The sequence below is a fragment of the Thermobia domestica genome, chromosome 12, assembly GCF_964235325.1.
Source record: "Thermobia domestica chromosome 12, izTheDome1.hap1.1, whole genome shotgun sequence".
Lineage (NCBI taxonomy): Eukaryota > Metazoa > Arthropoda > Insecta > Zygentoma > Lepismatidae > Thermobia > Thermobia domestica.
In genome coordinates, this window is record NC_137465.1 from 26,706,949 (window position 1) to 26,722,517 (window position 15,569).

A 15,569-nucleotide genomic window follows, 5' to 3' on the forward strand; every position below is an offset into this window, starting at 1 on the left:
ATCAGCAATTCTACAAGTAATTCCATTCCAGGTTTACTCGTCTAGAAAAAGATATCTCAGAGACAATGAAATCATTAACGCTTAAATAAAATCCAAATACGCTAAAGTATGTGTTTTTATTTATTTTTTAATTAAAAATGAAAGTATATGTCATAGCATCATGCACAACTTATGTGGAAAGAGTCTTTCCTAGTAATATAGTAAAATCGGCCTTGATCCAAATTCGGTCATTATTTTATTTATTTATTTATTTGCCATCAACACAACAGGGATAAGCCCAATTATAGTGTTGGTGTATTACATAATACATTTACAATAGTTTTCTTAAACATAGAGTCCATATTGCAGATGTCAATTTCTTTATGTTTAATACATATTTTGTTATAAGTAGAACATGCTTTTTTGCAATAAAACAGACCAGAGTTATTAGCACGAGTTTTAAGTGTCGGGACATGAAAATTTAACGTTGATATGAGATCCGTACAATTAAATTTGTTCAAGTGTAGGGATACAGAAGTTGTCTATTAATGTTAGATAATTTTCATAATATGGATAGATTCCAGTTGTCTTGTACGTCAAGTATTATTGACCCAAAAGGTTATCCTCGACATAAAACTACTACTACTACTACTACTACTAAAAAAAAAAAAACCCTACCCGTTCCACTTACCTAACTATCGTATCATACATGCTCAAAATTGAATATTTTTAAATTTTGATGGGGATGGTCGAAATATTTTGAAAGTTTCACAGATTGTAGATACTACCAAGGTGTAAATGTGCATTTTTTTCCCAAAACCATTGATGGGCATTTTCTTTGTTCTTTTTACGTGTTTAAAATTTCAAGAAATTGTAGAAAAAAGTTTGGGGGGGGGGACACGTCCCTTATTTTCTGGTTTAAAAATTTGTCAACATTATATTTTTTTCAGGGCCTGAAAGTGATGGCAACACTATCAAGAAGAAATAAAACTGAAAACAAACGTATTTTTCGCACAGTTTTGCCACCATTTTAGGACCCTCAAGGTGAGGGTCCCTTGAAACAATCCTTTGCCAGAGTTCAAAATTTTCCTTTCTCTTGCGTCCCTTCCCCTTCTGTCGTTCTTCGGCTGCTTCGATTGTGTCCATTTAAGAACAGAAACACCAAATATATCTCCGTAACAGTGCTTGCACATCAACCGACCCTTGCACAATAAAGTCACGCACACTTCGCGTTGCCTCCTCGTATCTACCAGTGCTTGTTTTACTGGCCTCACAGTGGCGCTCTCCGTTAACTGCATCGGGAAACGGCGACTCGCTACCAATGAATAATGTTATCCCACAACTGACGTTTCGAATACGCACTAGAGGCAGCGGAAAAACAAGGTACGCCTTATATTTCTATGTTTTACCTGGAATCGAAGTAACTCCACGTACCTTGTTATTGTAGAGGGGACCAGCAATTATCTGAATAACTATCGGATAACAAAAGACGCATTTTGTTTCAGATATTCTGTGTACCATATTTACCAATTTACTCTCTTTGTTTTGATTTTTCTTCGGTGATGTACGCTGTATTTCGTTTCTTCATTTACGAGTATGTACACCTTATTCCAGAAAATTAAGTGCATTCACCATGGCTATTTTGAGGCAGAACTTTTCTAAGTCCAACTTAGGGTATCTTCGTAAACAGATAACCAAAGATCCCAGGTTCGAGGCCATCCAACTTCGTAATCGGGAAAATGTACGTTTTTTTTTTTTTTTTTTTTTCTTTCTTGCGTGTGTGTGTGTGTGTGTGTTTTCTTCTTTTAGGTTTAACATGACATGTCAAAATGTTATTAAGTGTAGAAAAAGTAATGTTGATTGAAATACTTAATGATACAATTTCGAAAGTATGTATACCTATAAGCACATGCTGGCTTTGTCATTTCTGTTTCTTTTACGGATTTTCGAATGCAATCCAGTGCTATATACCTTTCTATTTGAAATTTTTCCATCGATCCTTGCTTCTCGGGATCGCTCACTTATCACGAGCACCTCAAACACTGAGCTTCAGTGGCACACGCACTACGTGATAGAAATCTTCAACTCCAAACTCTTTCTGAAAAAATGATCTAAAGTTAGACTTTACTTCGCCGTAACGAAAGAAATTGAATTTGTAGTTTAACATGTCATCGCTCGGGACCCCTTTGGTGTATCAGTATGGGATACACGTTACCACTCGTTATTTTTTAAGAGCTTTCGAATGCCGCAAAATTTGACATACCTTGTTATTTGAAAGTTTTCGCTGCCTTTTCTTTTATTGGAAATGTTCTTTTACGTACCGAATCATAAATGGCAAAGCCAGAGTATGTTCACATGCATACATAGTTTCAGAATACTGTATCGTTAACTTTTTCAATCAATTTTACTTCTTTTCTACACTTAATAACCTTTCAACATGTCTTATTACACTTAAAAATACATCTGCACAATTTCTGTCGATTGAATAAATTGACTTGGGGGCTCGCACTTGACACCTTTGGGTTTATAGTTTCCGAAGATACCCGAAGCTGAACTTAGAAAAGTTTTGCCTCAAAACAGCCATAATCAATACTCTAAAACTTTTTGGAATAAGGTGTAGATACCTGTAAATAAAAAAAAGAAACAGCAACGAAATACAGCTTACATCACCGAAGAAAAATCAAGACAAAGAAAGCAAATTGGCAAATAAGATACACAGCATCTGAAACAAAACGTATCTTTTGTTATCCGATAGTTATCCTAATAATTGCTGGTCCCCTCTACAATGACAAGGTACGTGGAGTTACTTTGATTCCAGGTAAAACATAGAAATAGAAGGCGTACATTTTTTTCCCCGCTGCCTCTAGTGCGTATTCGAAACGTCAGTTCTGAGAAAACATTATCCATCGGTGGCGAGTCGCCGTTTCCCGATGCAGTTACATGTTGCATAATGTGTGGTTATTCTACAGACACAAATGCTAATCAAAGTGGCACGGTGGTTCAGTGGCAGAGCGCTCACCCTTTGATTCGGTCCCATGTCGTCATGAGAGTTTATGATAAACTCCGAGTTTGTAGGACTTCTTGTAGTTCTCGTTTCCTCCCACATTCTCATTCTATCGAATCTTCCATAATCATCTATCTCCTTTAGACTAAAGATCATAACATAAAGAACATAAAACTAGAAAATCCAGTTTCTCTTCACAAATGCTGGTCACTTCATTTCGGAAATATCTCGATGTTGCAATGGTTAACAGAAAAGTATGAAAAATACAATGGGTGAAAAGTGTTAAAAATTATGCAATCAACATCTTAAAAGAAGTTATGATTAAATGTATATAAATAATGCAAATATTATTAGTGACTCTGAAGACAAAATGTTCGCTTGCTTTTATGAATGACAGAAAAAAAGATGAAATTCTGATTAAAAATTAGTAAATAAATTTCTAGTAAGCCTTAAGTGCACAAGTTAGAACCAGGTAATACAAAATTTCCATGTATCAATATCCTAGTAATTATAGTGCCTGTACAAGGGAAAATTTTGCAAACTTCAAGCTTTGTAATGTTTACAAATATACAAAGTCTTCGGAAAAACGGATTCGAAGGAGTGAAAAAGGAAGGAAAGTTTTAGTCTTTCAAATTCTCTACTAATATACACAGTACTGACCTAGCTTTTAATTTTAATTGTTTGTTCCAAGATGTCTATTGCATAATTTATAGTAGTTTTCACCCACTGTAATAGCTATTTTCAATATTTTCTTATTACCCGTTTCAACATTAGACAATATTTAACATACGTAACTCTGTTATTCTAGTATTTGCTATGATGCAAATATACAAGAGGGCAGCTGGGCCCTATGACGAACGGTCTACGGAGTGAAGGTTGCTCCTGCATGTTGGTCCGTGTACCCACCAACTGCATTAAACTGAAGCCTGGTTGTAGTTCCAACTCTTACGTTATTAGTACATAAAAACTTTAGTGATGTATAAAGATGCAGGGTATTATTTAGTTTATCCCTCAAAGCATTTGGTAGTAACTCTAGCTCACTTGATAGTGATTACGGTCCGTTATTTGTAACTGTGATGAGCATAAATACAGTATAGACATATGGCACAAAACACAAAACCAAGTTGTGCTAAGTGGCCACTAAAAAGCACGAATGCTATCAATCCAAATCAGGGCAGGAGAGCCCCCAGTGATAGCGAGGGAGTGCGTCCGTAGGGAGCAGGCGCGCCAGCGATAGCGTGTATACTCACAAACGAGGTCGTTTACAACGGCTCACTATCAGTCACAGTACCATCTCCAGACCTGTTAATGGATTTGGGGTAGATACTAAATGCCATACAAGATGCATAATACACACACATACATACATCACCTAATGACTTTAACACTCGCATATTAATGCCTCCCTGTACCTACAGGAACATCAATGTGTGTGTATATGGGAGGGGGTCAATGAAATTAAATATTTCAGCTTAACGTCCCACGATTATGCCTTTTAGGCTAAAGGAGACGAATTACAAGGGTCGTTGAAGGTTGACCGGGATTTTCGTACGTAAATAATTGATGAATAACCGTATCATGATGAAACTTGCGGGTGACATAACGTATTCCTTCTCGAGTAACGAGCATGACGCATTTGGCGCATGCGCAGCAGTTGCAGCGACCATGGCGGCAAGCAGTGTGTCTGTACAGCAGCGGCGTGTAATCAAATTTCTTGTGAAGGAGAAAGTTAAACCAGCTGATATTTTCAGATGATTGCATGCACAGTACAGTGAACAAACGATGTCACGGACAAGAGTGCACCAATGGTGTGAATAGTTTCGCGAAGAACGGGAGCTGGTGACAAATGAAGCGCATGGACACATTCGCCCGACTGCAGTCACACCAGTGAATATCGCACGTGTTGAGCAAATGATTCTTGAGAACCGACGAGTAACAGTGCAGGATATTGCTGCCGAGGTGAACGGAGTGTTGAGACAATTATTCACGACCAGTTACGCTTCCGCAAAATCTGTGCAAAGTGGGTTCTCCGCCAACTGACATTTGATCAGAAGTGGACACGCATGACGGTCTGTGAACAGTTTCTGGATCAGTTTCGGGCCGAAGGTTGCAATTCATCATCAAGTGGATGGAACATGGTTGCACAATTCAACCCCAGACACCAAAAGAAGCAGCATGGAGTGGCGGCATAAAGGTTCCCCACCGTCCAAGAAAAGCGAAACGCAGGTATCCGCTGGAAAGATCATGGCAAGTGTCTTCTGGGACATGAAGGGTGTTATCCATGTGGATTTTCTGGATAAAAGGATCACAATTGATGTCCAGTATTACTCCACATTGTTTAGTGGTGCTGTACGAAAGTCCATTCACAAGAAAAGACCTGGGATGTTGTCTGGAAATATAATTCTTCTCCATGACAATGCCCGCCCTCACACGGGCAATGTGATAACAACTCTGGCCGAAATGAACTAGGAAGTTCTGCCCCATCCCCCTACAATCCAGATTTAGGCCCCAGTGATTATCATTTGTTTTCACCCCTTAAAGACCATCTGGGAGAGAAGAAATTCACGACAGATGAAACACTGCGGAACGATGTCCTCCAGTGGCTACGACAACAACCAAGTTCTTTCTACGCCAAAGGAATCAGGGAGCAGCCACAACGATGGCTCGACGCGCACGGAGAATACTTTGAAAAGATTACATAATTTGGTACTTCTTGTGCTACGTTTCCTATGAAGAAATAAAGAGTCCCGGTCAACTTGAACGACCCTTGTATTAAGGGAAATTAATGATGATGGAAGAATTGATGGAAAGAGAACGTGGGAAGAAACGAGAGTATCCTGAGAAAACTCTCGGACACCATTTGTACAGTTCGCAGCAAAAAGCCTGCAATATGAGCATGTAAGTTTATTGTGAAACGACGAAATAAATGTGAAGGGGAGGACGCCGAGGTTTCCCCTGGCGTGATTCGTGCCACTTAGATGTTATGTTGATTCCCTGCGCTGTTAGGCGTAGTTTCACAATAAACTTACACGCTCATCTTGCAGATTTTTTGCTGCAGACTGTACACAACAAAGTTACTTGGGCGGAGATCGAACCAGGGTCCCCATGATGACTGATCCCAAATTATACGCAACAGTTACACAAAGATTAGTGTTTGTCTATGGTTATCTTTACTACGGTTTACCTTTACTTAACTATATAAACAACGAAAACAATAAATGCTCACATGAGCACATCATTTTAAGTTTTTAACACCTGTTGCAGAGAACCGATGCTAAAAGTACACTTTATCCTGTTGTTTCAAATACAATTTATATCATCCACTTCAAATACAGATAAACCAACAAAACAAAGAACGACTGAAGGAATATACGAATTATTTATAAGTAATAGCACTAGTAAGTAATAGTATTCTATTTGTAAGCCCTCTGTTTCAGTGTCAGAACTGTTGAAAATATCCTCCTCAAGTCTGAGTTCAGCGGTTTTTCAATTACATCAAAGGATACCGTCTTTTGACTTTGCAATACTGGTGAAGACCAAGCAAATAGCTATTCACGAATGTTTAAGCTTCCGTCTAGTGCAGCATGAACGTAAAGTACTAGATGTTACAACTCAACATTAAGGGAACAAAAAACATTTGGTTCAAACGTCATACAAGAATATTCTGTTATGAGAAGAGAGAACAAGCGCTCACCAAGAACTGAAACGTAGCTGTGCACCACAGAAGTTACCTCAAGTCATTGGCCTATGTTTCATATTGTACAAAAACAGCAGACACGATAATAACGAAGAATAAGGATTTCGTAATTCCGTGAAGGAAACATAGTTGCTAGAAGAGAAAGTAAATTATATTTGCAAGCATCAACTATTCACAAGAAATGTCCTAGGAGCTGATCTTTTCTTTTCTTTTGAAATAATACCAGAAGCAGAAACTGAAAAGCGTATTGAGGTCAATCGCACCCCTCCCCCCTTCCCCGCCCTCAAGTTGGTATGCGAATGTTAACCAACAAAGGAAAACCGAAAACTGTAATCATTGAATATCGAGAAGCCCTATGAAGGATCTTCTACGTTCGAAAATGGTAAAAGATGGAAACGGTAAAGAGAATTAAAAAAATTTAAAAAATAAATAAAAGACGACGACTCAAACATAAAATTAAATCCTATATTTGAACTCATATTGCCAAATATTCTTTACATATAAAAAAGTATGTTTACTTTATTCCTGCCACAACAACATTGTTAAAGTAGGTACGTTTCTTGAACGAATATGTCGTAAAATTAGCAACTAACCAGTATTCTACTGGTAGGGTAGGTACTATTTTGAACAAAGCCGGTACAAACTTCTTACCGGCCATATATATACCGGTATATCAAGTCTTGAAAGCACAAATGTCATATGCCCAATTTTTCTCAATATTGAGTTGTCAGTTATTTCGATAGCTTGATATGCCAGCATGCATCAGTCACGATCCTGACTTTTGCTAATATTTTGAAACTTCGAAACAGTTTTCTGAAAAACTTAGACAACTGGACATATGACATTTATGATCTCAAGACCCGATATATGACCGGTATTTTAATTTTTCATTTCATATCGTAAAATAAAATCACTACAGTTTAACGTAAAATGTCCTATTTACAAAAGCATTGTTGCCAACGCTTGATAACACGGCGCACGCCTGTACTTTCACTGCCCAATACCAAGTTGATGTTGGTAAGAATCGTTTGAAATTTATTCGACCTATTGCACAACTATGAACGTTGTATTATCAGAATGTCACCATATATTCTTTCATATTAATGGTTGTTCCTATGCACTAGTCAGTAAAAACAAGTAACAAACTGTATTTATCAGGATTCTGAAAGGTCCTAAATACTTCGGATGATTTGCTGGAGACAAAGATCAAAATAAAGCCTGGTGCCACCCCAGTTTCGGCAGCAATAGATTTGAAAAATTTACAGAAATATTTAATGTTATTTTAAAAGAAGAATATGCAAGTAATCAAAATAGGCCTATATGGGAATCTTACCCCTTACCGCTCACAGTAATATTCCAAAACATAATCCAAAGTGTATGCTTATAACTACGTAATACTTCATAAGGATGCCACGATTAACTGAATTTGTATGTGAATACGTAAGCAAATGACATAACAATTGAAATTAACGTGCGATTAAAGGATGATAATCATTATTTTTAAAAGGATGTCGAGACAAACAAAGGAAGCCATACTGAGACCAAAAGTAAAACATGCCACTGAAATATGTAAAATATTACTGAAATGAGAGAGGATGATGTTAAGAAAAATCTATGGACCGAAAACGATAGAGGAATTTCGGCGGATAAGAACAACACAAAGATATAGCGGCATACATCAAACAATGAAGAATGTGGTTAGGCCATATTCAACGCATGGACGAGAACAGACCAAGAAAAGGGTGCTAAACAGAATGTCAGGTGGAAGGTTGATCGGCAGACCTAAGGTGAGAGGTTACACAACGTAGTACAGGACATGAGAAAAACTGGAATTAAACGACAGAGAGAAAAGGCCATGGAAAGAGAAAGAGTGGAGACGTGTAGTTGAGATGGCCACCAGAGTTCTGCATGAACTAAGTAAGCAAGCACTCTGGAAAAGAGTCATGACCCGTACCGATAGAAGTATCCGAAAGCATTTTCAATACTTAAGATCAGGGTTGGCTGGTTTAAACCAAGGTTTAAACCAGCTGGTTTTTTCAAAAAAACCAACTGGTTTAAACCAAAAAACAAAAAATGTTCGTAAAAGTGTAAGTGTTTGTAAAATCTTGATAAACACACATTTGTGGGTTATCACATTTCACTCAGTATATTATTCGTATTATATTCAGACTTAAATTCCCCATTCATTACTCAAAGAGATTATACTACACAAGCAACTTCTTTTTACAAGTTTATTTTGTGATTTTTTGTAGTTGTTATTATTGTCATGTAATTGCAATCGAAGAAAAATTCTAAATATTGTTTCGTTTCAACGTTTACTATTGATAAAATACATCGAAAATGCCGTACTTTGTGTGTGTGTGTGGGAAGGGGGTCATACAGACCCCACGAGAGGCATTTAGTGAAATAAGTATCTTTGGTATCTATTTATGTATAAATGAGTTTGAGCCAAAGTGGACTCAAATAATTCGTATCTTTATTCACTTTTCTTATTGATATGCAGATTAAGTCGGTGTATTTCTTTAATTTGGACCAATAAAAATCGTTGTTAAGTAAGAACTAATTAGTTCTTCTGTACTCCGTAGTACTTTGAAATTGTTCATATGTAATTCTGTGTAATGGTTTCACTTGTGCAACTGTTTATCTTTTTGTCCTTCTGAAATGACTCTTGACAGTTATATTAAGAAGCATGTAAAGATCAGTATAACGTATTTTTTTTTTATTTTTTTTATCAGGATTCTTTCGTGAGTGAGTCGGCAGACGTATCGCATTTGTGGCCAATTAGTCCTGGATCTGAGTTCAAATGGAGGACAATTTCTCTCGGATGTAACTCGAGAAGCGGTTTTTATTCTGCTTTAAGCTTATGTGACCCCTTCCAGCATAACCCGGTTGTTGCATAATAACATCAAGGCGAAATAAACTTATTTCTGTCCATATATGATATGAATATATAGAGCAAGCCATTTAAACCATAAAAACCTGGTTTAAACCAAAAAAACCTGTTTTTTTAATAAAAACCATGGTTTTTGCCAACCCTGCTTAAGATACAGCAACGCACTCCACTACGCATGTATTTCCACTACCGTACGTTATTTCACGCATATACTAACCGCCGCTGATACAGACTCACTAGCTTCGCCCTACCCTTACGCAGGTTAGACACGAATAATCCTTTTCGTGCCATTTACTTTTTTTTTTTTTTTTCTTCACATGTATGCATGCTGTATTTTATACCCATTACGGTTAAACCTTCCTAAGTGAATCTGCACCGAGGAATTCAACTCCCCCACGCATAATAATGTATCAGTGCAAGAGTCCATTTCCAGGGAAAAAAAGGAATAAAGGGGGGGGGGGATAAAAAAATCACTAAACTGAAATATACACCTAAAACGCAATGTCTCAAGCTTTCCATGCCTATAGGTCTGGGGTTAAGTTCCAAAGGTGGTTGTCCGTTTGTAGCAAAATTTTGAAAATTTATCCTGAAGAAATGAATAATTTGTTTCTTTGTCTGCTTGGTAATGTATAAGGAGAGCGAAACTTGTGTTTATTTTCTTATATAAGTGGTTCTAAACATAGAACTATTTCGCAAGAGGAGGGAACAACTTGGCGCAAGGTTACTGCATGTTTTGTAAACATGGCTAGACATGCAGCCCTGGATATGAACTAACATTATTACATTTTGTGAAACAACAAGGTGATAATCAGGAAAACCTTTAAAAGTAAATAAACATCATGGCTTAATAAATCTAGAAATAAATTGTAGAAAATGTGCTAAGCAAATAACTGTAAAGAAACGTGGAGAAAGTTATACTTTTCACTGTAACAGTAATATAACCAACATGGCGGCAAGGTTTTAAAACGCAGGTCTCCCTTCCCATTTAGCTGTAATAAAGACAGAAAACAACGTGCCCTGCGGGGTTCTACCGCGCCTTTACTCGCTCAGCAATACTATGTGAACTAAACAGTAAACTATGGTACAGAAAGGTACCAATTATTACGCTTTTAGCCAAAAAGTAGCCGGACGACCAACTTCTGAATAAATGCCTAGGTCTGCCCAACTGAGGCGCAACTTGTGAGTGGGATGCCGGTAATTTTATTTTGCAGAATTGGCGGGTTAAGTGCCGTGTATCGCCTGACCAATTTTAGGAAATTTACCGGGTCAATTGGATAATTTATTTAAGTTTGTGAGGAAGAATGAGTACAAGGCACATAAGGGGAATAGTAAAAGTTAAGAAAGTGGTTATATTTGTTGATTGTTTTTGATGTTGTTAGGGGCACTGTATGTGGAGGCGGATGGACTACTTCGCGGAGAGGATACTTTTTTTACTATACGGATCCATAAATTGTAAAATGTACAGAAAAAAATCTGGCAAGCCTTTAATTAGCCCGCTTCATGTCGAGAACAGAACCCAACCAACCCCTGACGGGCTTCTAACCCGTTCCTATCACTACTATTACTACTCTAACTCCTACTACTACTAATACCTATACTATGGATCCGTATTAAAGTAATACTGCACGCCTAATGTAACGTAACTTAACGTAATCGGATTAAGTATAGCCCGCTCCTCCCAGTGATTTTAAACGAATCATAGTGATTCTACCGATTCATATTTATTCACATTAGACAAAGAACTGGGGGGAGCGGGCTATACACAAGCCATGTAATCCAACAAAATATAACCGAATGCAATACATTGTGGTGCTTTTTTTCAGTTTTCAAAGTGGTCCGACGATATGGCAGAAATGCCATTTATTAATTCATTTCAAACTAATGAACTTACTCTATGTAATTCTAGATTCAAAATCTAAGTGAATACACGTCCACAATAATTTCTAGGTGAACTTTACAATGGGCGCCTCAGTTAGTATCTTTATAGTGATACGAGAAATTACACTTTAGCAGTTTTAACTAAATAAGTGAAAACTTCCGTAAGCCAAACCGCGCTGACCCTATCTTATCCTACTCTACTATAATATACTCTTTTCAAGCGGTTCTACATCTTAATGCGCAGCTGGAGCGTGTATTATAAAGTTTACCTTTATTGTCACAAGTTGACATAACGCGCTTTTATTATTATTATTATTATTATATTGTTAATGATGAAAGAATGCAAAATTAGAAAGTTAATAAAATTACGAACATAATTCTAACACATCGTTACTCATCGCAAATAAAGTTACAAACTCATTTCACATGAAAATTTTCTTACAACTTGATGATTTGCATAGACGTCACATTGTAAAAAAACATGTCGCAGCTTGCACATAAAACAATGACTTCCTTAAGCACATATATTTTTTTTATCATGTTAGCTATGTAATGTACGCTGATACAAATGCCACATTGAAAATTGAATTACAAATCTCCATCTTTTGAAACAGTAAATGCAGTTTTAATCTTAACTCTTTCCTTACTCAGCCCGACAGTTTCTTCTCCCGTCCGAGTGCGCCGGTAAATATAGTCAACAGAAATACTAACACAGCATTACCTACAAACATTTTCAACAATACAGAAGTTACTCATAATATACCTTAAACTAGAATATAGGAATTACAGCACAGCTATACAAATGTCATCGTCAGTAACTAATCAACCAATTCATAGATGATTATTTCCCTTAAATTTCTACAATTTGAAGTTCTTTTGTTTAGTTACCCACGCATTTTCTTTTCAGTGTTGCCCAATAAAATAGAACAAAAGTTTAGATTTCAATCAAAAATTACCATACTACCATCCTTTTCATTTGTTGAATCCTTTAAGTTTTAGTTAAAGAAAAGTGGATGCATTGTTACACTTTTGAGTGTATGAGCAGATTAATTTTCAGGAAAGTAAAATGTCATACAAAAAACACATAAACAAAACTTTTTTTTTTTTTTTTTTTTTACAATAAGGAAGGGAAAACTTACCGCTACACTAACAGAGAATCGAATTCCGGTCTCGCATTGTCAGATATTTTATCAGTCTGTCCTATCACTGAAACTAGTTCTATATTTAAAAAAAAAATACTTTCTATCCGTGGAATAACAGACTCTAAAATAAGACTTGATAGTCTTTTTTAAATCTGATGCAATAAAATAATTTGTTCAGACGAGAACAATACCTTCCTCACCGTATCCATGTTCACTGGATACTGGAACTGAGAATCGGGAAAACGTAACGCAATATGTTGCAATCTAACGTAAGGTATCTTTGTGTGCCCGCCGCTTGATTTGCGGTTGCGGCTTGCGTTCGATCGCCAACTTACAAACTTTCAATGTTCCGTACATTAATTTCTTATTATTTTACAAGATGTCACTAGTAGTCTTGTGTTGGTTTCTTAGTGGAGCGCACACACAATAGATGGAGTTAGTTGTAACTAAATGAGAAAGATGAGCGAATTTAATCACATGAGTTTCAATCTAAAATAAATGAAAGTACCAAGTAGTCCTTTCCTTACACCAGGGTTTCTCAACCTGGGGATCGCGTGAGGAAAACATGAGGGTCGCAAACATGGGCGCCCGAAGGAGAGGGCAGGGTGGGGCACGCACCCTCTGGCTCACGAAAATGTATACGTAATATAGCAAATACCAGAATATAGCAACCATTGAGATGGCCCCCTTCTAGAAACTTTTCTTCGGGTTACCCTGGTCGCAAAGGAAGAAGGGGAATATAAACGTAAGTTACTGGCGAAGAAATATATCTTTACAGATTATTTTAGGATTATAAATTATAGGAAATTAGGAATTATATTTGTGGGGTTTCGGCATCTACGACTATTTTAGCCCGTCTCGTATGAAGGACGATGTCCCTCGGCGATCACACTACCACGAGAAGTGGGAAAGGACATGTGAAGAGGGGAAGGAAGAGGGAAGGAAGGAAGATCCTGGAATCTTCATGTTAAGTACCACACAGGCATTTGCCTGGTATGATTGAAGAAAAACGTCACACTTGCCTAAAAAGCCTTCTACACCCTTTAGACCGACTTTTCCCATTAGAAGGGACCACTCGCACCATTAATCTAAAGATTATTTAGTATTTTCCATTTTAATTGACATATTCTTATTTCCAGACTTATTGCCAAAATGTTATTCCTATTTCCAAATAAGGCTTACACATATAAGTGATAAGCAGTACCGTGCAGTGAGGGGCGAGCATGACCGTCCAGGGCGCCAAAGTAAGGGAGCGCAAAATTCGGAAGAAATAAAGAAAAGAAGGAAAGATAAAGAGAGGAAAAATTACTTGGAATATTTTAGATCAGTATAAACTAAGGTATCAAGACATTTGCGATACTGGACATTCGCGGTGTAATCAGAAAACCAGTTTTTCTGGGACATTTGCTGTTTTGTTCAAAACTTTCTCTTAGACAGTGGGACATTTGCGGTACACACCATGAAACGTGCACCAAAAGCATTCATTTCACCCCAGTTAGTCTAAATTAGAATGGATATAATAATAAAGAAAGTGAGTATAGACAGTAGCGGAGCGTACTATGAGGCTCTGAGGCCGGGCCTACCCTTTGTTCTACCTATATTTTCTTTATCGTTGTTTTCTTATAAAATAAAGTCAATATTTCAACATTTCGTGTTTTTAGGTAACAAAATAGTAGGTTGGATCAGCTCGCTAGACAGGTTTACGGCCTCTGCTGCTCAAGGAGTAGTGCTGTTAATTTGGGGGAAAAGTCGGTAACTCTAGGGGATTCGCCTCCGACGATAGCGACAGAAAATAATTTTTCCGATTAGCGACTTTTTTTTGGTAATTTTTGAATGACAATTTGGCGATTTTCTTACAAATCTAGGGATTTCTGTGCTGCGAACATCTTGTACTAAAATAATAAGTCGAATCAGTTCAGATATGCGTTTATTTTCCTTTTGCTTATTTGCATCAGCGCAGGTGTTGACTAGCTGGGAGAGTACATAACATTTATGGCTATATTCACACTTTGATTGCTGTTATTTCTTGCCTTGTAATGGGGACCAACTCCAGCTTTTAATGTCCTTTAGTTTACAGAGCGTCCGTTTAGAAGCACAAGTAATACATTACCGATACCAAACAGATTATCTGTAGAAGCGTGAAGTGTGTAAGATTTTCCTATACCTTTAATTTTTTCACTTTCCTAAACTCATTTTTGATTTCGTTGAAGCAAAATTGATCATAAAGTTAAAAATATATAAAACTGAAATTATTGTTAGTTATATATATATGAGACTTTCATATACGTTCTTGTAGCGTAGATAGTACTATGGCTTGAATAATTCACGTATCATATACACCCACCCACCCACACACACACACACACACACACACACATATATATATATATATATATATATATATGAAAGAGGCAAAATTCCACGAATTTTTTTTAGCGACTTTTCACTCAAAATTGGAGTCATTTCATGTCCTATTTAGCAAGTTTTTCTATCAACTTGTTGGCAACACTGTCAAGGAGCGAAGCTATTGTTACTGAACATTGCACGCATTGTTGGGATGGTGCGAAGGCTCGCCTCTGGGAGTTTAGTTTTAGCGTTGAAGCCATCTTTCAATGCTAATATGTTATAAAATGATTTCCTTAACACAGAGTAACAAGTTCCTGTGTAGAATTATGTATTTCTATTAGTGATAACTTGTTTAATTTAGGTATACTCTCTCAGGAGTTATTCAGAGTAGCTCTTTTTTTTCCCCTACATTTGGCCTGGTCCATAATAGCTTGTAGAATATGTCTGATGCATTAAACTTGTACAATTTACCAAATGCTACCGTCAGAATAAAATAAGTAGGCCTATATTTGTGTGTAATTTTAGTTGTTTTCCATTTCATAGAATCAGTGGAGTATTTACGATTTTGTTTCGGGCTTGTATCTGCAGGGGCTTTGCTAACTTTATTCCTGGAAATGTGAAAATTCTGTT

The 15,569-nt window shown here is 37.0% G+C and overlaps 1 protein-coding gene across 9 annotated transcripts in view; it reads right to left on the bottom strand.

The window, feature by feature from the left end:
* The window catches only part of LOC145666375 (uncharacterized), a 69,746-nt gene extending 56,942 nt beyond the window's left edge, over window positions 1-12,804 (bottom strand). For 2 of the 9 annotated variants that reach the window (XM_081733554.1, XM_081733549.1), the window contains exon 1: window positions 12,591-12,721. The gene's annotated coding sequence lies outside the window, so the exon portion shown is untranslated. Of the gene's footprint in view, window positions 1-11,893; window positions 12,078-12,098; window positions 12,186-12,214; window positions 12,348-12,590; window positions 12,722-12,784 lie in introns of those variants that run through there. The other 7 variants (XM_081733552.1, XM_081733546.1, XM_081733553.1 and 4 more) reach the window with 5 other exon arrangements.
* Between the last annotated feature and the right edge of the window lie 2,765 nt (window positions 12,805-15,569).